This window comes from Patagioenas fasciata, chromosome 19 (assembly GCF_037038585.1).
Source record: "Patagioenas fasciata isolate bPatFas1 chromosome 19, bPatFas1.hap1, whole genome shotgun sequence".
Taxonomy (NCBI): domain Eukaryota; kingdom Metazoa; phylum Chordata; class Aves; order Columbiformes; family Columbidae; genus Patagioenas; species Patagioenas fasciata.
In genome coordinates, this window is record NC_092538.1 from 6,766,163 (window position 1) to 6,789,433 (window position 23,271).

Sequence of the window (23,271 nt, forward strand, 5' to 3'; positions counted from 1 at the left end):
AACAGAAGGCAGCACAGGAACCCCAAGGGCTATGTCTCCCAGGGAGGGCTCCCAGACATTAATGCACACACATTCCATCCAGTTCATAAATTATGTCTGACATTATCACAATGGGCCAAAACATTAACCAGTACAAAATGGCATAATTCCACAGACATGAAATCGTATCTCCTAGAGGTCTAATTTACATATGGGAGAGTATCTATACACGACAACCACTGCATCAGAAACACCAGCAATAATAGGTTTCTCAGGAACATATACTAGAGTCTGGAATACTCGTCTACATCAGTCACAGTATCCTTGAGTCATGAAAGTGCTTAACCAATCCACTGAACTTGGAGACAGACGTATATTTAAGGATGCCGTTGAACAGGGACCTTGTTCTTTCTCCAGGTCCAGCCCCTTGCAGTGCTGTCATCTCTAATCTTAGATTTGACTGCATGCTCTTGAGGGCAAAGACTGTTTTAGCTGTTGTGAAGTACCTCAAACACCTACAGGGACAATTAAGTAATAAATAAGCACAATACAATTCATCTGGCTTTAGCAAAATTGTTGTGGATACATGTTGGAAGTTAGCCTAGTGTTCATCGTTCTGACTTCAGTGACATTTTACCAATACGCAGTGTAACACAGCATAAAAATAAATCCCCCAGTTCATTTGTGTGCAACCACCCGCTGGATAACAGACCCAGCTTTGTACACTGGATTGAGTTTGGTAAACTGAAAAACTCAAAGTAAGGTTTTTGAGGAAAATCTTACATAATTTCAAAGGTTCATCATGATAAAGAGTTCTCACATTCACTGGGTTAGGTCCTGATTCAGCAAAGCTGTTAAGCATCCCATGGAATTCAATGTGGCAGCTCACATACTTGTGTTTGAGAATGCGGCTACTTTTTTGGCAGGATCGGTGCTCTTGTTCTAACAAGACAGTCAAATGAGCAGCAGCTTTGTCATTAGGTTCACCGGGCCCAGGATTCTATCCTGTGAGGTTTGTGTCCTTTTTTGGAAGAATACTTATCTTTTCATCCAGCCATTGCATGAGTTTGTCCTCTGTTAACAGATGCTTTGTACTGTTTCTTTGGGTGTTTTGTTTTCTCTTGTCTAGAACATCATCAATCATCATTACTATCATCAATTTGCTCCTTAGTTTTCTCACTTGATCTGCAGGCATTTACCAATAGCGTGTGTATTTTCTATATTGATCTTTGTCTTTTAACAGAATTTCTATATTAAAGGAATACTTCCAAGTTGTTTTTAAATGACATGACATGTTAGGATAAAACCCACACAATACTGTGTGTTGGTAATGCACATGTCCTGAGAGACCAGAACCCTCTCTGCTTAGTCTATAAAACAAATCCACAGAGGAATTAAGGGAGACATGCGTCTTGGCTTTAAAGGTCTGCTCGCTTCTGCAACTGCCTCCAAATTATAGAAAGGCTCCAGACTGGAGAGGGGAGGGAGACAAGGGGGGAATAACATAAGGACTGAAAAAGAAAGGCTTGAATTTAATTGCCCTAAAAATTTCAATCATTCAATCTGGTAATTAGAGAGCTGGCTGATTCAGAAGGCAATTTCATTAAGAAAAAAAAAAAAAGAGGAAAAAAAAAAGAAGAACCCAACAAGATAATTGATGCTAAGTGAATATTTTACCTGAAATATTAAATACCAAACTTAAGTCTGCCTCCAGGGCCCTTTCTGCTACCCCTTTTTGATCTGTCTTTCTACTTCTTTGTGTTTTCCTCTCACATGACCCAACAGAACAGGACACTCCTACAGAGAATCAGATTGTCACAGGGACAGGTTTATTTGAACTCTCTGTGCTGTGAAGGAGATGACATAATGATTTATTAGTAAAGAAAATAATAATAGGAAGTCTCCTGAGATCCAGCCTGGCTGCAAATGTCGGTGAGATTTTCCAGCGTTCAGTCTCTGTGTCTGTCTGGCCATGAGCAAGTTTGATGTCCTACCAAGGGTAACAGCTTTCTTTATGAGCTTATCAAGTGTAGGGTAACAGCTTGCTTTATGAACTTAACAATACTTACCAGAACGTTTCATGTTTAATTCTGGACTCTCTGATGCTGCAAGATGATACTTAAAAGTAGATCTGTGCACTCATGCAGAGCACTGTGGATGTCAGTGACACGGGGGTCTGATTGCACAGAGCTCTTTGCAGGATGGAGAGCAGAGCTGCCTTAGTGCACACTGTTCCAAGAAGCAACTACTAATTCTAATATTTAATAACCTAATGAACAAGGACATCATCTCATACACATCTTAAAGGAATGTTGCATTCATGAGAATTAAGTAGATATTAATTTATAGTACCCCTAGAGATGGAGAAAAGGTAAAGAAAATGCATGTGACACATTGGATTCTTGTATCAAATATTGCTCTAACTGCTCGTCCGTGCACCTTTTCACACAAAATGCTATGCTCTTTTCCTGTTAGCAATATTAACTTTCAATCTTAAACCACCTTTTAAAGTGAGACTCCACATCTAATGTGTTCTGGTACCTTTGCAACTTACCTTTGAGACTGCTAATGGAAATGTTCCTGATCCATACAACATGCACTACCAGGATCAGGAGCACTGGACCAAGTGCCTCTCAAGCAGGCACTGAAGAACAGCAGCTTATCCCAGCAAAGCCACCAGCAAGTACTACTGAGACAGATTTGAAACCCTCCAGAGAGAATCTGCAACTTCCCCTGAATCACCCACTTTTCCTTAATCACCTTAAATTAATGAGGAGCTTTCCTTCTTTTCAGAGCCACGGTGATTCCCTTTTCCTTTCTGCCTACAGTATTTTTCTTTGTAGCTGATTAGATTCTTGGTACAGAGGACTGGTTACACAGTGCTGCTCAGAAAGCCCTTTGGCTACGCTTGGTCTGACCGCTGTATATCGGAGCCTGGCAACAAGGTGAGTCTCAGCAAAGCTAGTCTTATGTTCACTGTATATGGAGCTCCTACAGTCCAGGTACAGAAAGAGCTATTACAGGCAGCTCTGAACAATTTTAACTAAATTAAACAGCACAAATCCCACTGAGAATCTTCTCTCTCTGTTGAGCAGAGACAAATCCACCTATTTGGAAACAGCCAGGGCTGCTGTAACTGTTAATTAAGTTCTGTGCATTTGTTGTTCAGGACACTGAATCCAAACCTCCTTCTGTGACTTACCCCTCCCACTCCGAGAATTCATAGCCACTATCTAATCTGACAAAAAGTGTGTTCTCTTTTATACTTGGAGGTCACTTTATGTTACTTACAGTGTGTTGCATTATGTCAAAAGGCGTAACACAACATAATGAAAAGCAGACGAATATAACTCAATCTGACATCAATGACATAATATGATGTGGCTTCTGAAAAATGCACTGTTGTCATTGTTTTGTGTTTTCATTTGATACCTACTTGCTATTCCAGCATGGGCCATTTGTTGCAGAATTTGGAGGAGAGGGTTATGGGCTGAGCTTGCCTGATTCTGCCATGGTTCCCATCATTTTTGCACTGAGATCCCTTCGTTGGCTTTGCCGGGGTTCCTCCTGATTTACTCCAGCAAGAGTCAGGCTCTAAAAAATAATAACGTAAAATGCAATTACATTAGGAAAGCCATCAAGTTGGAAAATGCAGCTCCTGGGAGTAAGGAAATGACAACACTCTTATAGTCCCTGTAACCTTAGCTCTGCCCTCTTGGGTAGTAAATGAGCCTGTACTATTTTTCCTGCAGGATGTCATTTCATTTTGTAGAATTGTGTAGCAAAGCAGCTATTCAATATTTCTCTTAACTTCATCACATAGTCTGTGGTCCCATATCTCATTTGCTGCACATCAACTAAATCCTTTTGTGGGTTAGGTACTTTTCTCCTTCCTGTTTTTATTTGCTTTTGTATTGTTCTAATTACCGCAGTATATGTGTATTTCAAAGCCAAGGCTGAATCTGTCTTCCCAACACACTCACAAGGCTGAAACACGTTATTCCTGTCTTGTTCCATAGACAGAGAGCAGAAGCACAAAACTGTATCTTCCTATAGGCCCAATGGGAAGTCTGCGTAGGTAAGGTTAGAGCACAAGGCAACAAAATCCCAGCCTTTTGTATTAATTCTTTATTTTTTATTCCCTGGCTACTTTATGCTGCCCAGATCCCCAATGGAAAAAGCTGACATGAGCCTTATTTGTGAAAAACCTCAAACAATAATAATAAATGAAGATGGAGTGTTCTGGTGATGTCACGAATCCCTGTGCAACAGCTCTGCCTTGTTCTCCATCCCGCAGAACCAAAACAGAAGACCCGACGGTAATCAAAATAATTGAGCTGATGGATTATAATGAAATCTACTGTAATTTCTGCTGGAGTTTTACAGACTGAACAATCAAAAAACATCTCCAGCCACTTCTCATGTCTAGCACAGGCCAAAGCATTTTATATATCAGTTGCTATGTCTTTTGGTTGAGCTAATGTTGTTGTTGTTGTTGTTGTTGTTGTTATTATCTCCTGATAGTAGCTGACCAAGCCATGGGTTGCTCATGGCATCCTCAATGCCAGAGCTCAGCCCCCATTGTATCTGAGCCAGTCTGGTTTGTGCGCTTGGCCTCGCTGCTCCGCACTTTGTCACGTCTGCGGTTCCACGTATCCTCCGCACCCCCCCGGACTGCTGCCCACACCAGAGGTGTCATCTCTCCAGGAATGATTTGGGAGGCTCTGGGAGCAGTGGGACAGATCACAACACTTTTGCTGCAAGATGGGATTTGATAAGAAAGTAATTAGTTGCTTCTGACAATACCAACTCTTTCTGGCAGCAAGATACCCAGCTGAGAATTCAGGGTTTAACAAAGCTCAAGTCAGGAACTGAGATGCTGGAGAAAGGAAGCAGGTGAGGTTTAAACATCTGCTAACGATCTGGCCAAGTATCTTCACAGAAATTCAAGCTATATTCACTTAAAACTTTCAAAGAATGGAGGAACCAGCTCACCACTCACCACTTGACATCGGGGTGGGACCCAGGCTGGCCAGACAGTGAACATCTGGAACAAGCTGAGCACCTCATGTACCGATCTTCTAAAAACAGGCAGCCACATTCACAATGATGGTTAAGCACCTGGAATCCTCAGATTGACTCACTTGGGACATAGTTCTTAAATATTTTGGTGACTGTGGATAGAACCTTACAGAATGGGGACCCTAAGCCATGTCTGAAGGTCTCTGCTCCTGTCTTTGCCAGTCTGTGGTAATCTTTACTCTGAGCTGAGACTAATTGAGTTCTTTTAACTCAGGACCCCCCAAGCTATCCTCATTCTGTTGTATGAATTACACTGTTGTGACATGTCTTGACCTGCTGTTCGACTCAGTCAGCTAGCTAACCCATTTCACATTCCTGGCACTTCATAACACAGACATTAGTTATGTATGCATGGGAGCCAACCCCAGCGTACTCAGAAATGCAACATAAAATCCCATGATAGTTTGGAATTTCACAGTACAGTCCCCAAAACAGGAAGAAATGCAAATGCCACCTTCAGAGATATTGTCATGTTCCAATATATTCCATACAAGTACCACAAAATAATGAGTCAACCCCCCAAAAGTCATGTTTTAGAGGATACAAGTTTTGAAAAATAATAGTAACTTGTAGGAATTGCATCTCAGGTGGGTTGAATCACTCCTTGAGGTATCAGTCTTCCTCCCTTGTCTGTGAAGGAAATACCTCTTAACTTGAGCTTTGTGATTTAAATATATATGAAAAAAATCTGAGCCCAACATCTTGGCCATACAGAGAGATTCCCTGAAGCACAGAGTCTTATATCAAAACCATGAGAACAGACAAAACTCAAATGCTCTGGATGCACAGAGAGCTAAATTGTTTAAGAAACAAATCTGACCCACACCGTAACTTCCAGCAGAAGTCAAGACTAAGGCTTCTAGGCCTTAGGGTTTGGGTCTTTTTAATCTAGGGCTTTGTTAATCAACTCATTTATCTACTTGACAGAGTGTACAAGTTTCTCATGTATAAGGTAGGATGTCTAGGTGTCCTGCAATGTTAAGAGGCTCAAAAACCCCACTCCAGAGCTCTTCAAGTAGCTCTTTCTCATTGTGAACCACGCTTGACTTCCTGATTCGTTTGAGGAAAAAGCCACTGAGTGTGTAGACATCTTTTATCCTTCTTAGCCACAATTCCTTTGAGAAATCCAACAGTGAAGGTGGATACAATTATTGTAAATAATGCTGGATAGAACCCAGAGCAGATGAAGATAGGAGGATACAGCTCAACAAGAACAGAAGTGGTTTCTAATGAGAGAGGGAATATTTCACTCTCAGCATGACTGTTATTATGTCCTACACATTAATTCAGCCGAGAAATCTTGAAGTAGCAGAATGAGTTTTCTATTCTCTAAAGTGGCAGGCACTGCCATGGTTGCCTTCATTTCAAGTCTTACAGTTAATACTTTCCTTATTCCTCAGTGAAGAAGTTTGTGGTGAGTTAAAACCTGTGAGGAACTGGGCACCTAACGAGGTCTCAAAATTGGCACTGAAGGCAAATATTCCAATCTAGTCCATTCAAAGCAGGACTTATTTCACTTGCAGTTTTATTTGGATTATTGTCTCCATTTTTACTAGAATTATGGGACAGGATTTATCTTCTTGAAAAATGAGTTCTAATAATTCTAGCAAAGATGTGAACTCTTTAGCCCAGGACACCCACTGTTGGGTAGTTTCTTAAGCCTTCCCCTACCGTTCTCCTGGAACTGTCCACTTTGCCCTGAACTGTCCATTTAGCTGGTGAGCGACAAGCACAGAGTAATGGTTTACCTTAAAATCTGGAGGTCTTTCTCTCTCTTTAAATCCCTGCCTCTTCACTGGTCTTTAGTTTTCTAGACATTCTTGACTTCTACACACAGGTGGATGTCACCAGTCCCTCTAGCCAAAGTGTGAAAAACTTCCTTCACTTCTATCCCCACTGATGTCCTGCAAGGACTGCAGGGCAGGGTTCCTGTGCTGTTCCTGAGGATCTCTTTCCATTCTGCTTCCCAGATCTAGAGCTGCCAAAAAGGGAACAAAAGGAAGACGGGAGGGTTGAGGGGGGTTATGTTCATGCTGGCAGAGGTAGCCATGAGTAACTTCTTGGTGGCGGCACTCTAAGGCCTCCATCTCCATACAGGAACTTTGCATTCTCACACCAGCTAAAATCATTCAAGAACTACTCTTTAAGTCAAATACAGCCAAAGTATTTAGTTCCTTAGAGGATCCTACTATAAATCATGTATCCCTGTGACATCTCCTACATCACAGAAGAAGCAAAAATGTCCCACACTGCTTTTTTGTGTATATTTCTTGTCATTTTTCTTTTACGCACATTTGCAGCTCACTATGGCAGGAACTGCTGTTCGCTCTGTACTTGTACAGCACCTAATACAACCGAACCCGAGCCCGCTTTCTAGGTGCTATTGCAAGGCTGATAAACAAATAACTGCAACCAGCAGCACGAGCCGCTTTTAGGCAGCGTTCGACTGAAAATGAGAACAAAATTCAGGGAAATGCTGAGTGCCTGCAGTTCTCATCGACTCCAGCCCAGGCTGTGGGAGCTCAGCAGCTCTCAGCATCTCTGAGGATTTATTCTGCAGCGTGTTTGCTTTTGCCTCCAGTGTGCGACGCGAGGAAGGCAGCGGAGCGACTGCAAACCACAGCTCCCAGCCACTTCTCCCCTCGGTGTTGAGTGAGTGGCTGAAAGCTTGCAGGCTCGCCATTACCTTGCTCATGCGGGTGTCGCAGCGGGAATAAAAACAAAACACGGAGCTGAATTTATTCCTAGCCAACGGAAATTTCATATTGAGGGTTACAGGCGCCCTGTGCCTCTTAAAAGCAAGTAATAAAATGCTGCTCTCAATTACAAATTGTATTTACATTTTAAACCCCCATATGGTTTGGTGAGGTAGAGGGAGGTTTCAAATGCATTAGCAGCAGCACTGTGCCGTGATTAGTTATGATTTTTCACTCTTTGTAATGAACAATTAATGCCTCCGTCTCTTTTTTACTCTGTCTTGCAAACTAACCCTGTGGCTATGCCAGGTCAACAGTCAGCAGACAGAACACAACTCCTGCCTACTGCTATGAGCCAAAACAAGCGAATACGTTGAAATGACCATCTCTAAAAAGCCTCTTGTAACGGGATTCAAACATTAAGTATAAACTCAATGATAACTGATTTTTTAGTGTAACTTCCTGGGCTAAACTTTTCAAAATGTAGGGACATTTAACAGGGAAATGCATAAATGCATGTAAACGTGCACAGCTTCATCTTCCTGTGCTACAGAAATCAAATTCCCCTCTGCCTCTGCACTCATTGTCTTAAATGATGCACAGGTCTCATGGCTGGCACTTGGCTTCTCAGAGCCCGCGTGCGTGTGTCCCTCTGCTGAGAGCACGTCTGTGGGTGCAGCTCCAAATGGAAACGTCCAACCCTGCCCAGAAGGCCTCAAATATTTACATGGACTTTTTACGCAACATTTTAGAAAAAGTGTCACTGCACTGACAATGTTTACCCTCCTTAACTGGGCTAAGCTTATATAGATATCTTTAAAGATGCTGGAGAATACCCACCATCTGATATCATGAGCTGCCTTCTCACAAGTCTGTATTAGCAATAACATGTTTTGATATCAGGATGTGTCTGTAGAAATAACCAGTAAGTCCTGTTCAGCTTTATTCACAATCTGACACGGGTCTGATAGAACAACCCTACTCTGAGGTCTGTGAGAGCTCCTGATACGAACAGAACATTTCCTCTCTATGTTCACAAACGTATGTCCAAGTCACTACTCCTGGCCAATAATACTTATTTTCACCTAATAATACCCAAGCAGTGTGAGAATATTTCAGAGGGTATAAATGAGACTAATGTCTTTATTAGCTATGGAGTCAGTGTGCAGTTCTGTTGGGAATGGGTAAGGTGCCTGGAGGAAGCAAGTCTGGAAGCATAACCAGCAAAAAAAATCAAAAGGCATCAGGAGAAAACTCAGTAACAACGCTGTGATATAGAGAACAGATGGTCATCTCATATTCCATGGGGACTGTGGATGACAGGTAAGAAGTAATAGGTTCAAATTGCAACATGGGAGATTTTAAGTTAGATACCTGGAACAATTCCTGTCTGGAAGGATAGACAAGTAGAAGATTGTCCAGAGAAGGTGTGGAATTTGAAGGGTTTTACTAAACGAATAGCTAATGGTTCAGCAGTCTGACTGCTGCTCGGGTACTGCTGACCGAGCACGAGGCCTCGCAGGTGAACCATGTTCCAGGCTGGAAGTGAGAGAACCAGCGTGATGCTTTACAGGCAAGTGTCCTCATATTCATCTCCAACACAGCAGGGACAGCTGTGTGGAAAAGGCTGGGCCAGATCCACCGTTTGTGCAAATCACCTTTACAATCAGTAGAGCTGGGGCAGGTTACCGTGGCTAAACTGCTCCTCTTTTATTTATAAATAATGCATTTATGACACAATGGTTATAAATAGCATTTCATTAATTTTCTTGCTTATTCAGATATTTCCCTAAAGGGCTAATACAGAGTTACTGTTCTGTTGCTATTTAAGCTTCTGTTTTTCCAAAAGTTTAGTTTGCAGCTAAACCATTACTTGGAGCTGAGGCCAAGCTCAGCAGTTCGGCTTTGGATGAAGAGCACATTTGGTGTAATTAGATTTGTGGGTTTAGGTGTTTTGGGTTTATTTTTTTAGTGTATAACAGTGTAATAAAAAGAAATGGCTGTAATTTATAGCCCATGCATTTAGCAAGTGGCTTGTCTGGTCTAGGATTTTTTTTTTAATGGCAGAAATTTTAAATTTAGGTTAGAATTTCAAAGAAGTTTCGCACCCACAACTAAGGTAGAAGGTCAGTGCTGCCAATCTGAAGGCATTCAAAAGCATGAATCAGGCATGAAAATACCAATGTTAACTTCGAATAAGAGGACACAGACACGAACTCACACCCACATACCAACATGGACACACAGGTACCTCTGAAGAAGGCTAATGTTTGGATGTAAATTTACTCTATTATGTTTTTGTATACAATGTAATATTTGTGACATCAAAATGAATCTTAAAGGTAAAAACATTTTGATGCTCGATTAAGTATCCTCAAGGCAATAAAATAAAAAATATTTTTATTTTACTTAATAAGCAGCAATTTTCAATGAGAACCTGGGACTAAATTATTCTCTGTGCCACAATATTGCACCAATTTAGCTTATGACTTTGGGTTCCTTTTTTTAGCAGCCTGGTATTTGCCTTCTGTGTGCACCTATTTCCAGGCTTTTCTCTATAATAATGAAAGCTCAGAAATTCCTACTTGGAGTTTCACATAAACTAACATTCTCGAATCACCTAGCTCTGGGGACTCCAGACTTAAGAAGAACACTAATCATGATAAGAATCACAAAAATATCAGAACTATTAATAAGGTGTGTTGTTTTTCTTTATCAAGAAAGCCCAAACTTTGCTTCCTTTGCAAGAGTTCAATTCTTAGCAGACACACCTGCTCACAAAGAGAACTTCTCAGACAAGAGCTTTAGAAGGATATAATTGCCCTTTTAGGTGCTGAGTGCCTTTGTAGAGCAAATACTCGCTAGATGGTACAGATAAATGCCAGCATAACAAACAGAAAACTATGGTCAAAACATATGCCAGGAGTTACACTGTACTCTGGTACTGTAAACTCTTATGTTTAGATATTGTGAAATAGGGGCCCCTTTGAAATGAAGTATTTACCCAGACTGATCCAAAGCTGTCTAGAATCCCAGAATGTGAGGGGTTGGAAGGGCCCTGGAAAGCTCATCCAGTGCAATCCCCCCATGGAGCAGGAACACCCAGCTGAGGTTCCACAGGAAGGTGTCCAGGCGGGTTTGAATGTCTGCAGAGAAGGAGACTCCACAGCCTCCCTGGGCAGCCTGGGCCAGGCTCTGCCACCCTTACTGAAGCAAGGAAACCGCGCACTGACTTCTGCTGAACATGGGCTGGAGTCTGTGGGTGCGAAGGTGAGAGTATGAGAGCTGAGCGTATGAGAGCGTAGGAAAAGGCTTTGCAGGACTCAGCAGCCTTTGGAGAGCGTGTCCTGTGTTCAGGCACAGCGTGCAAAGTGCTGACTGTGTCCCACTGTCCCGGCACATCCCACCACTGCACAGACCGACTCACTCTGTTTTCTTAAAGCACAAGTCTGCTTGCCTGTGTTATTGTAACCCAAAGAAGTGATGCCTTGGTGCTGAAATACAGAGAAGCAATGGCACATTAACACCATGTTGCTGGAATACATCAGGGTGATTATGCTCTCATGCTGTGTTACTACAGGGCAGCTCAGTAACGGCACTCACAGTAATGCTGAGTACTCCTGCTGAGGTGAAAGAAACATCTTAATGGGAGACCCTGACAGTTCTGCAGACCCATCTACATTCCTTTAAATCAACACAGCAATCGCCCTAGCATGAGGTCACAGAGAGCCACCTAAAAACATTCAATCACAAAAAAGCCCAAACCTCGTGTCAAAACAGAACTCGCAGGGGTATGTGAAATCATACTGAGTTAACCGCGTTAACTTTGGAAACAATCAGGGGTAGCGAGAGAAGGGCATCGCAGAGCTCTTCAACAAAAGCCTTCACAATATTCTACTACCATGATTCAAAAACCTGAATGTGGTCACAGAGCAATTCATTTGGAAGAATTCATGCAAAATGTCATTTGTTCTGGCTACTGGATGTGAAGCTACCAAGGTGTATAACTGCCTATTCAGTTTTTTAAGCAACACTGATCCTTTAGCCAGGCCTGGGAACATTTCAGCAGACTACCCAACAGAAAGAATTACCTATGCAGAAGATCTGCACAAGATAAACTGAAATATTTAAAAAAACACATAAGTTGGTCATAGAGATTCTCTTTCCAGTTCCAATGACAAACTCCCGTTTGTATGGATTCTGTATATTTATAGTGTCAGCTAGAGATTAAGCCTTGTGCCATGGCTCTAACATGATGAGTCTTTTTCCTCAGTCAAAGCTCAGTCAGTGTAAGGGGCCTACAATGGAGAGTTTGTGCAAAGCAAACAAGAACGTACATACACAGTGGTCATCACGTAGAAACTCAAAATGAGAACTAAACATACAATAGCCCACTCCACTCCAAAGGCTGCACTGCGGGAAACAACGCGCCTTAAATTCACGTTCAAGCGGCCTCTGCACTGAAAGCACCAGAGATTATCACTTTCAAGTGAATCTATGATGTTCACCACAGTCTTTTTGTATTTAACTGGGATTTCACGGTAACATTGTGATTTCACTACAAAAACTGCAGAGTAGTTACAATGCTTGCTGAGGATTTGGTTTGCTGATGATGTTTTTCGTGAAAAAAAATATGAGTGAAATCTGATTAATCAAAACAACCCTGCTTCTGAAAGAAGACTTTGGATGTTTTCAGATTCCCAGACTAATTCAGAAAGAGATCAAATTTTGTGTCAAAACATGTAAAAATATGACTGTTCATATTTAAATGTCAAAAATAAATACTGTGTCATCTTGTGAAGAACTGAGTACAAAGTAAGCAGCAGAAAAATGCAAAAACCTTATCAGGAAACACATAAACATTACTTTTTATACCTAGTTACTCACTTCAGTCATCAGATGTTAAAACACAGCAACAGATCCAATGAACATGGATGGGAGAATCCCATCAGCGAGACGCTTAATCTTCAAATATTAGAAATACTTCAAATGCCAGAGTGAAAATATAAAGGGCAAACAAATTTAGCAAATCATGCTGATTCCAGTTCTTCCTGAAAAGGCTGTAAAGTATCCAAAAGAGTAGTTATTTCTATTTCTTAGGCAAATGCACAAAACTTTGAGCAGTATGTTGGGTTTTGTTCCTGTTGGAAACAGTTTTGTTCTGTATCTAAAGGGTGATCCCCATGCAGTGCCCACCACGCAGCAGCGAGGTTAAATTGGTTTGGATGATATCACCGATACGTAATTAAACCAGCAGCCCATGTCCGATCCTTTCTGTGACCATGTTAGGTGTTAAATTAAGGTCTGATTAAGAGTGTGCTGCTGCAGTTAAGGTCAAGGACTAAAGATCACAAGCTTTGTTTCATCTAATAACAATAAAGACTGTCTAGCTGCCAAATACCACAACAGCCCTTGTTCTCCTATCGGAGTGCTGTCCAGCTATGGGATCTGATTTCACTGGTATCCCTTTTTAAACCCCACTTCTGAGAGGGTTTGTAGCTATTTCATCTGTATTAAGCAGCACTGTGATACCCGAGGCTACAGGGTACGTTCTATATGATCAAAGCAGAAATGCAGCAGTTTCTGATGAAGTACTATCATAGCTGAGGGGGAAAAAATATCAAGGAAGGAGAAAAAAGATCCAATGCTACAAAATACCAGGTTACAGCACCAAAGTCAACACCCACAGGTGAGTTCATAATGTGAGACCACACAATGGTGGAAAATGTGCACATGTGTTTACTTGGAACAAATCACCAGCTTGTCCCAACAGCAGCTGGCAGGTGAGATGTGTCAAATAGGAGAGACGGGAGATAAAGGCGGAGTGGTGAAGAGAGAAAACAGTATCTCATTTCTAGGATGAAGACAAGAGTTGGTGTATAAGGGCTTCTCATTGCATAAGTGTCTTCCACAAAGACAGGTCAGCAGATGTCACCAGAGAAGTTGTCTCTTACAAGAGAACAGAATTCCTAATAGCCCAACAAAGTGTTCTTGCAAAACATTCATCTGAAATGCATACAGGGTGCTGGGACACGGTCGATTCCTGAAAAGAAGGGTGGAGCAGAGTAAAAAACCATATGTCCCCAAAATAATCTCTCACGCACAGCCATATCCTAGTTTGTGTTTCCATACTTGGGGTCCAATTTCAGAGCAGATACCGATTCACTTTTCAAGAGTCATCTAAAGTGTCTTTCATTTGCTCCTAGTACTACTGGACTATTAATAGAGCACTGGTCATACCTGGAGGGACAACTTTGCTATCCTGTGAGACCGCACATAAAAAAACCAACATGGGAACACACTAAACACACTAAGGCCACTACATGTTTAGACAGTTCCTTCTGAATTGCATTGTACATGTGATCCAAAAATGTCCTTGAGGTGTCAGGAGGCTTTGCATTTCAGGATTGGAGATGTGACCCCCTGTTTCCTAACAAGCTCTGAGTGAATCCCCAGAAGATTCAATGATCCAGTTCAACATGGCTTAGCTTCCAACTCCTCCCAGATCTCTGCAGAGTGAGCAGGTTCCCAGACTCCCTGGAATCTGAGTTGCATCAGAAATACAGCGAACAGCACAAAATAGCCAGGTGTGAAAAAATGACCTCTCCATGACAACAGCAACACGTTCACCATTGGGAGTCAGTGCCTGAGCTGGAAAGCAACATTTTACCAAATCAAGAAATTCCTGTACACCTTATTTCCCACCAGCACTGGGCCCTTGTGGCCAGGAAGGCCAATGGTACCTGGGGTGGATTAGAAGGGGGGTGGTCAGTAGGTCAGAGAGGTTCTCCTGCCCCTCTACTCTGCCCTGGGGAGACCACACCTGGAATATTGTGTCCAGTTGTGGCCCCTCAGTTCCAGAAGGACAGGGAACTGCTGGAGAGAGTCCAGCGCAGGGCAACAAAGATGCTGAAGGGAGTGGAGCATCTCCCGTGTGAGGAAAGGCTGAGGGAGCTGGGGCTCTGGAGCTGGAGAAGAGGAGACTGAGGGGTGACCTCATTCATGTTTACAGATATCTAAAGGGTGAGTGTCAGGGGGATGGAGCCAGGCTCTTCTCGGTGACAACCAATGATAGGACAAGGGGTAATGGGTTCAAACTGGAACACAGGAGGTACCACTTAAATTTGAGAAGAAACTTCTTCCTGGTGAGGGTGGCAGAGCCTGGCCCAGGCTGCCCAGGGAGGTTGTGGAGTCTCCTTCTCTGCAGACATTCAAACCCGCCTGGACACCTTCCTGTGGAACCTCAGCTGGGTGTTCCTGCTCCATGGGGGGATTGCACTGGATGAGCTTTCAACGTCCATTCCAATCCCTGACATTCTGGGATTCTGTGATAGAACAGGTTTGGTTTGATTTTCTTCCTCTTCTGATAATTCTTCTTGCTTACTTCTACAAGCAAATATTGTGCAAAGTATAGGCGGCAGGTCAGAACGGCGCAGCTCAGCCACTTGCTCTTGTACAGGAGCAACGCGGCAGCATCGTGTCCTGACATCGTTGACTTCCCAGGGACCGGTTGCAGGTAAGTGTCCTGGCAACAGCTCTTACTGTAAATCTGGAGTGAACTCAGACTCCTGCTCTTGACTCCGAAGCTGTTGATAGAAGGATCGCCTTTGAAAACTTTCCAGCCTAGTCTCGGATAGCTGCTTTACGTTATCTCAGTGTCTGCGCTATTCCCTAAACTACACTTAAGCTGGTATAAGAGGGATTGTACATATTATGGTAATGTCATTTATTTATTTTACGTGACTGGAAAATTTAAGGGCAACCATTCACTTCTGTGCTGTGTAGATTAGAGTGTTCACAGTAACACCTGCTTACTGGACAGACAGGAAAAAAAAACCCTTATATTCCTTCTTTATTGCAATTTATTATTATAGCTTGAATGGTCCTAGTGACTTCCTAAGATTAATGTTAATATTCTGATCAGAGTCTTCCCTCTGGGGTTTTATTATGTGTTTTGAACATTCATTTCATTTAACATACACATGGGAGCAAGTCTGGTGGTTCCAAAAATATTTGTAGTTGGAAATCACAGTGATTTTTTGTTAGGCTCAGTGCCAAAGAAATCACAAATCAGAAGTCTGTTATAGAGTGGTTTCAATTTCTTGGCATCAAAATTTCGCATTCTGTATATGCATAGTGTGATGTTTTCCCTAGCTGTATGGCACTGAAGATTTACTGAGAAAGGCATTGCTTATCTATTTTTTAAGGTTTCTGGTGGAACTGGAGAGCTTGTCTGGCCAGCCGGGGATTCATAGGGATTTTATGGACTTCCTGTGTGCGGCAGAGCCGGGTTTGCATCTCTGTCTATCACAGCTGGTGTTTTTGAACCAAAGTGCGGAGTAGAAATTTCATCCCTGATTTTTTTGGCTGGATCGATTGTTTAGTCTAGGAACTCTCAAGTAGACTTCGTAGGTGCTGGAATTCCTCCTTTTCTTCAGTCAGCAGCTGATGTTGCATGGTGTACATCAGAGTCTGGATTCACATCTTAATGAGCAAAGATTTATGTTCGTCCTAACGCTCCTTGACATTAACGAGTATTACAGACATGTATCCCTATGGATTAAGTTGAGAACATACCCCAGAGCGTGTGTGGAGTCTGTCATTAGGGCATCACACAATTAAAACCAACAGAGAAATTCCAGGGGTAAGAAAGCAACTGGATCTCTTCTCTCTGCTGGACCACATGTAAGAGATACACTTTAAATCTTCTCGTATTTCCAGCCCTCTCACACCAATTGCTGCATTCATTTTGGGTTGTTAATGACTTCAAAGAAGAATTGATTACCACTTTTAAGACATTTCCCATAACAACATTATGGGAAATATTTTGCCAGCAGATAATGTTTCTGTAGCTCTATAGTGCTCTCTAATTAAGGAACTTCTATATAGCTGGGGGAGAGAAGAAAGGGTTGTTTTTTTCCTCAACTAACTGTTTCAGGGACTGGATCAATACAACAGAATGACACTGTACACTCCATTATCTAGGGACTGTGACTCCACAGTGAAACATTATGGATCCTATGGATCATCTCCCGTGTGAGGAAAGGCTGAGGGAGCTGGGGCTCTGGAGCTGGAGAAGAGGAGACTGAGGGGTGACCTTATTAATGTTTACAGATATCTAAAGGGTGAGTGTCAGGAGGATGGAGCCAGGCTCTGCTCGGTGACAACCAATGATAGGACAAGGGGTAATGGGTTCAAACTGGAACACAAGAGGTTCCACTTAAATTTGAGAAGAAACAACTTCTCAATGAGGGTACGAGAGGCTGGCCCAGGCTGCCCAGGGAGGTTGTGGAGTCTCCTTCTCTGCAGACATTCAAACCCGCCTGGACACCTTCCTGTGGAACCTCAGCTGGGTGTTCCTGCTCCATGGGGGATTGCACTGGATGAGCTTTCCAGGTCCCTTCCAATCCCTGACATTCTGTTTGATTCTATGGGATGTGCCAGGGACCATGGCACAGACACACCTGAGAGCAGCTGCCCAAAGGACCTGCTGGCTCTGGCTGCATCACCCCAGGCTGGTTTCTGCCCATCCACAGGGATGGGTTTGCTCCCCACTGCACAGCTTTTGAGTATATACCAAGTGCGGGGCTGCACGAGCGAATACTCACCTATATTATCTGTACAACCTGAGAACAATTCCACTGCAAGCTAGATAAACCATACACAAAACATAGACTCCAGGATGTAATTTTCATCTCCTTTAAAGTGCCATGTAAAACTGACCTGCGGGAGGGACTCTGGGCAGAATTACTACACCCCCAAACTCCTGTGATCTACCAGCTACAACAAACAACTCTGGAGTCAGGACTCTCGGATTTGCCTCACAATATCCTATCTATGGAGTGGAGATAATTACTGTGTGTCTGCTTGATAGGAGTTTTCTAGGCTATCGTCACACAGAAGGGTTATTAGCCTTGTGTAATCCTGCCTATACCAGCTAACTGCAACATGGAAATAACAACTTTATGTTTTCCCTCAGAGTCACTTCAGATCTTTCGGAGAAAATTTTCCTAGGAGAATTCTGATTTATCTAATTTGAAAGCACTGGTTCCTGAATCAGCCACTTCCCTTGAAACACATCCATTTCTCCCTCAATAAAAAGAGGGATAACAATACTAACAGAGATCTCTAAAATACTTTGAGATGTGTGAATATAAAGGGCTGTCTGCAAAGTGTTTAGAAAGCTTCAAAACAAAAAAAAAAAGGTGCTACATAAATGCATATTTATTGCAGTGCTGACATTCTTGTGGCAGCTCTGAACGCAGAATCAAAAGCAGAGGGGGCAGAATCTAAGTCAGAATAACAAACTGTCAGCCTTTAGCCCGTATCTTAAACCGCTTTGAAACATCACAGACACTCCGAGAATCTAGTTTGCCAATATTCTATGTGCTACAGTAATTACACCAATCTGGAATATAAATTTTCCTCTCCCCTTCCGAGAGAAGGCAAAGCTCTTAGGAATACACACAAATGGAGCCCTAATCCTACACATTTTAATGCATGTACCGAATGCCGGGCACTGTTGTTGTCCCACTGAATTCAATAGTTCTACTCAGATGCGTGTATGGAAGTGTTTGCATGATTAGAAGTTAATACTAATAAACGCACAGTTCATACAAGAACTCTGGGTAAACAATCTATTTCTGCATGCGAGTGATGATTTTATTGCCGCTCTGTAATTCTGTGTAGTGGCTTTGTGAAGAAGTCTTATATTTTCTAAAGCAGTAAAATGTTTCTGATAGTGTTTTTCATTGCTAGCTCTTTGGGGGCTAATTAAAAAGAAATATCTGTTAAATTTATTCATTGCTTGGTTCCTTGATAGCAAGAGGCACCTGGTGTAAACATTAAAAAGAAAAGCAGGCAGCAGCCAGACCTCATCAAATATTAGATGCATTAGGACACTTTATTTATAAATATGAAGTTGGGTTTAATGACTTCAAAAGGAGGAAATGCCAGGAAAAGCATAATGTGAGCAAGCTCAGTAAAGTTGTCATGAAGATGCCTAAAGCCACAAAAATCTATAAATTGTATTTGCTCCCCCTTCTCCTCTCAAATAGTAAGTGGCAATTCCAGCTAAAATTGGCAAAAGTGTCTGTACAGAACTACAGGACTAACCACGCCAAGCAGCAGATGAGCCAGAGTATCCAAAAACATCTCTCCATAGAAAGCACCATCCGTGGTTGATCATAAAATAGCACATTTATACCAAGTTGACTGATTCAATGAAACAAATCCTGAATTTCAACTCCTATGATTGAATGCAAAATGTTTAAGGACGGGAATTCCATCCTTCTTTTGGGACAACATTTAAGCAGGCACTTAACATTCAGCATATGCTTTACATTCACTTGAATTTGGTTCAAAAATGCTTAGCCCTGTTTCACTCCATTCCCACTACAGACTTCAATAAATTGGTAATGAATAGTGTCTCAGTACTTTCTAACTAAGCATGCATTCAGCACTGCCCCAAATAAAGATGCAATAAATTCATGGTCAATAGACTAACAGCACATGTGAGGAATAACAATAATTATCCTGAAAAAGTTCTCTCTTCATGAGGCAAAAATCTCTCCTAAAGCTAGATTTCATCTCAAGGCACTTTATTGTAACAGGGCATAGTCATTCATTCTAATTTTGGAAATGTATTTCACACAAGTAAATTCAGTAATAGTCAGACCAGAGTCCAGTTTGAGTGGGATGAGCCACAGCATCTTTTCTCATTTAAAGAGTTAAGTTTTGAGCCAGGTGTTCCACACGTGACTGGGTCCAAAGAGGTAAAACCATTTATGTAACCAGGAGAATTCTCATTCACGACTACTCAGAAAATTAAGAAAAGCGCTAAGCAAAAAGGAAATTTGACCCGAAATGATTTAAGTACAAACTGATCTTAATAAAACAAGAAGGAAAATTCCATACTAAGCTAACCTGCTGTGTGAAAAGTTGAGACAAGCAACAGACTGTATCAAGTCTTATTAGAAAGGACTTTCCTACTTAATTTGACCTCTTGTAAGAGACACCCGGACATAATTGTCCACAGGGATGGAGTAATTGCTTTAATCCTAGTTGGGATGAAAAACCTTTTGGTAGTTGCTCTCCTCACGTGTAGAACAGCATCTAGGCAAGCAGAGTGAGGGAGGTAGGTAGAAATTGTCCCATCTGTTCTGAAGCCTCTTGCACTCTTCTCATGTGGGCAGGGGATGCAGCTACTTGGCCGTAGTGGAGGAAAGATATTACGAGACCTGATGCAAGTTGTCTCCAGAGAAATGACATTTCTTTGCTCTGCCCTGAAGAGCCTTCCACACTGCGCCAAAAGAACCCACAGGCTCATTCATGGAAGTCTTGCGCTTCCTATGACCCATGATATTATAAGAACTGTTTTAACTCATGCTGTTATTGTTGAAGGAGTACAAATGGAGGTGCTGTTGGTGGCTGGCATGCTTTTACTGTTTTGGATGTGTTTGACCTGTAAACCTGCTCTGTGCATAACCTATGATGGTAACCAAGCTGGTATCTCGGGCATGTAAAGGAGGAACGTTCTTCCCACAGGCAGCAGGGCTATAAAAGAATTGGCCTTTTGTACACTAAGGAACGATGTCTTGGAGCCTCCCAGAATGCCACAGGTGTGATCTTTTCAAAGGGTCTTTTCCCAGTTTTAAAGAAGCAAAACTTTGTTGACTTCTTTAATCACAGTGGAGGTGCCTCATTTCTAGGGCAGGAACATTTCCTTGTGCCCTTGCAAACAAAACAAACAGGCATCAGTTTTCCATCCTGCCCTGTCCTTTGGAAGATCTCATCTGTGCCAGAGGCTTACCCGTTCAGTCCTGACTCTAAGGGAACCGAGCCACCTCCTGAATCACCATCACTCTTTGTGCAGGCTCACACCTGTATTTGCCTTGGAGGTCACCCCATCCAAGAACTAACCAGGCCTGACCCCATTTAACATAGGATATCCAAGCAGAATTGTCCAGACCTCCAAAATTAAATAGGAAATGTACTAAAAGCCTTAGCGGAGTCTGAGAATTGGTAACTGCAGCCAGGGAACACAGCTCCAGCTCAGAGCTGCTGCTTGCAGGACACAACCTCACTGTGCTGTACCATGAATTCTCCATTCTGCGCTTCAGGTGACTTAGTGACAGGACCTTGTCAGGTTTAGGATGAGAACAGGTCCAGATGAGGGGGAGCAGCAGAGACTGTAACTTATAAAATGACTCGTTATGAGCCCTATACGTGATCCTGCTGCTTCCACCAAGCCAGGTGACATTTAACCACAAAAATATTTAACCTGCTTTTTACAAGGATGTGCATCGTTGACCATGATAAAATACAGGGATGTGGGAGAGTCAGGATGCAGCTTTTTCAGTGCAATTCCATATAAAGGAAAAAAAAGGCAATAAAAAGGAGGTCTTGACATAAGGAAAACATCCCAATGAAATCCTGCTTTTTAATCTCGGCCACAATCTCTCTCTCAACCTCTCTTCTCATCATCTTCCCTGCTTTTTAATTCTCTGCTGCACTTAAGTTTTTTACTCATTCACTTTATCAACTTCACCTGTCTCAAAAGCCAGTATAAGCAGAGGCCACAGTTTTAAAATACAGGCAAATGAACTGAGGCACCAAAGCTCTCAGCTTCTCCGGAGGTGCTGACTACTCATCCCGGTCAGTAACTGCAGAACAATCTACGGGGGACCAGGGCCTTTAGAAATCACGTAAGTGCTTTAGTATGAACGTAACTCAAAACCACAGAGGGTTATACCCTGAAAAGCTTCTGATTGAAGACTCAGTATTTTGCTTCCAAAAGGGTTTTAAGCATGTGGGAATTCAAGAACTACTTAAAAGAAACCACAATCAAGTGTCTTCTGAGATGCATAATTAGTTTTGTGAATGGTATATAGATACCTTCACATATATCCTATCTATACATTATGAATTAGGGCAGTGTCTTTGTCAGACAGGACAGCTTGACCTTGCCTCTGGACTAGAGGCTCCCAGGTCACTGCTTCTCGAGTTCCCAAGAAATATTCTGCCACCACCATTGCTACCCATGCCCATCCCTGTACACTGAGCTGAAACAGTTGACTATGAGCACAGTGCAGCCAATACCTTTGAAATGTGCTCATTTCAAGCCTTGCTCCTCCTTGGCAAGACATATTTTAAGCAGAAAGGTACACACACTATTTTCTCTTTCAGCATCTCTAAGAGGAGAAAGGTTCTCCCTTCAGACAGTTTCACAGCAGCCTGGCTCCTGTGACCCCAATGAAATTTGCACACACCGGCTCTGGAAGGAAAGAAGATTCAGAGACACTAAGAACTGAGGGAAAACTGCTGTGTATCAGATCTGCGGCTCTGGTCAGCTGCGTGATTGTCAGAAGACTGATCTCTTTGGAGCTGGGGTTTTTTGGGTCTTTGAGTAGGGTGACTCTGGAAATGGTGACAGCAGGCAGTGCTGACATAGCAGTGCCTGGCGCACCAGAATAGAACACCGGTTGGGATCTTAGATGCAGTGATATACCTAGAGAGAAACTATTCCAGCAATTGCAATTGATTTTTCAAGATAAACTCCTCATTGCTTTGCCCATGTTAAGCTATAGATTACTTTTGTAGAATCTCTTTTCTTTGATTGAGTTCAAGCTCTTTCTTTGGAAAAGCACTTCAGTCTGCCTTCCTTAATTTAGATAAAGTTTGAATCCCTTATTTTATTGCATCCATTTTTCTTCAGTTTTCTTTTGCATGGAGAACCTGTTGGTTTTCTGGTTTATACTATCATACACCACTTCTAACAGGATCCTAGCAGCCTACCTGGTTACATGCGAAGAAGTTGTTTCTTGCTTTGCCTCCTGGCCTGAAGTGCTGCTTAGATCTCCCTCAACGCAAGAAGCCTTCCCCTCATCTGCTGTTCGTCACACCAATTTCACATGCTCTCTTCAGCTGTTCTCTCCATGGGCCGGTGAAGCTGGTACGGTTATTATCCTCTTCATCCTGTACAAAGTGAGAGAGGGAAAAAAATTATGGATGACACCAGCGACCACCCATATAGCAAGAAAAATTGAGGAAAACCAGTTGTTTTCATGAGCAGGGCAATTATAAGCGTACATAGCTTGGATTAGACAGCCCTTCCCATTTGACTTCTGTTCCTCAGTAAATATTTGTAACTTTGCTGATAAAGCAGTGCTGGGTTTCTCAGCTGGGTTTCCATGTGGATAATAAGCTGTGGGACTGGAGTATGGGATCTCGTTCTATAATGAGGTTTCTTGAACAGGCGGTTGTTCCATTCTCTATCTTGGTCATGAAAAATGTTTGGGAATCAAATGGCAGAACAAAGCCTCTAAATACAGCTGCGCTGGCTCTATTATTGTCTGTGAGGCCCATGACAATAGATAAGGGCTCAGAGGCATTAAAACTTTTTCTTTTTCTTCTTTTTTCTTTAACCTAAATGCAGGCAGTTCACACCTAGAAAATGGCAACGTTGCCATTGAGGAAAGAGACACAGGAAGACAAGGATGACTTCAAAATTTAG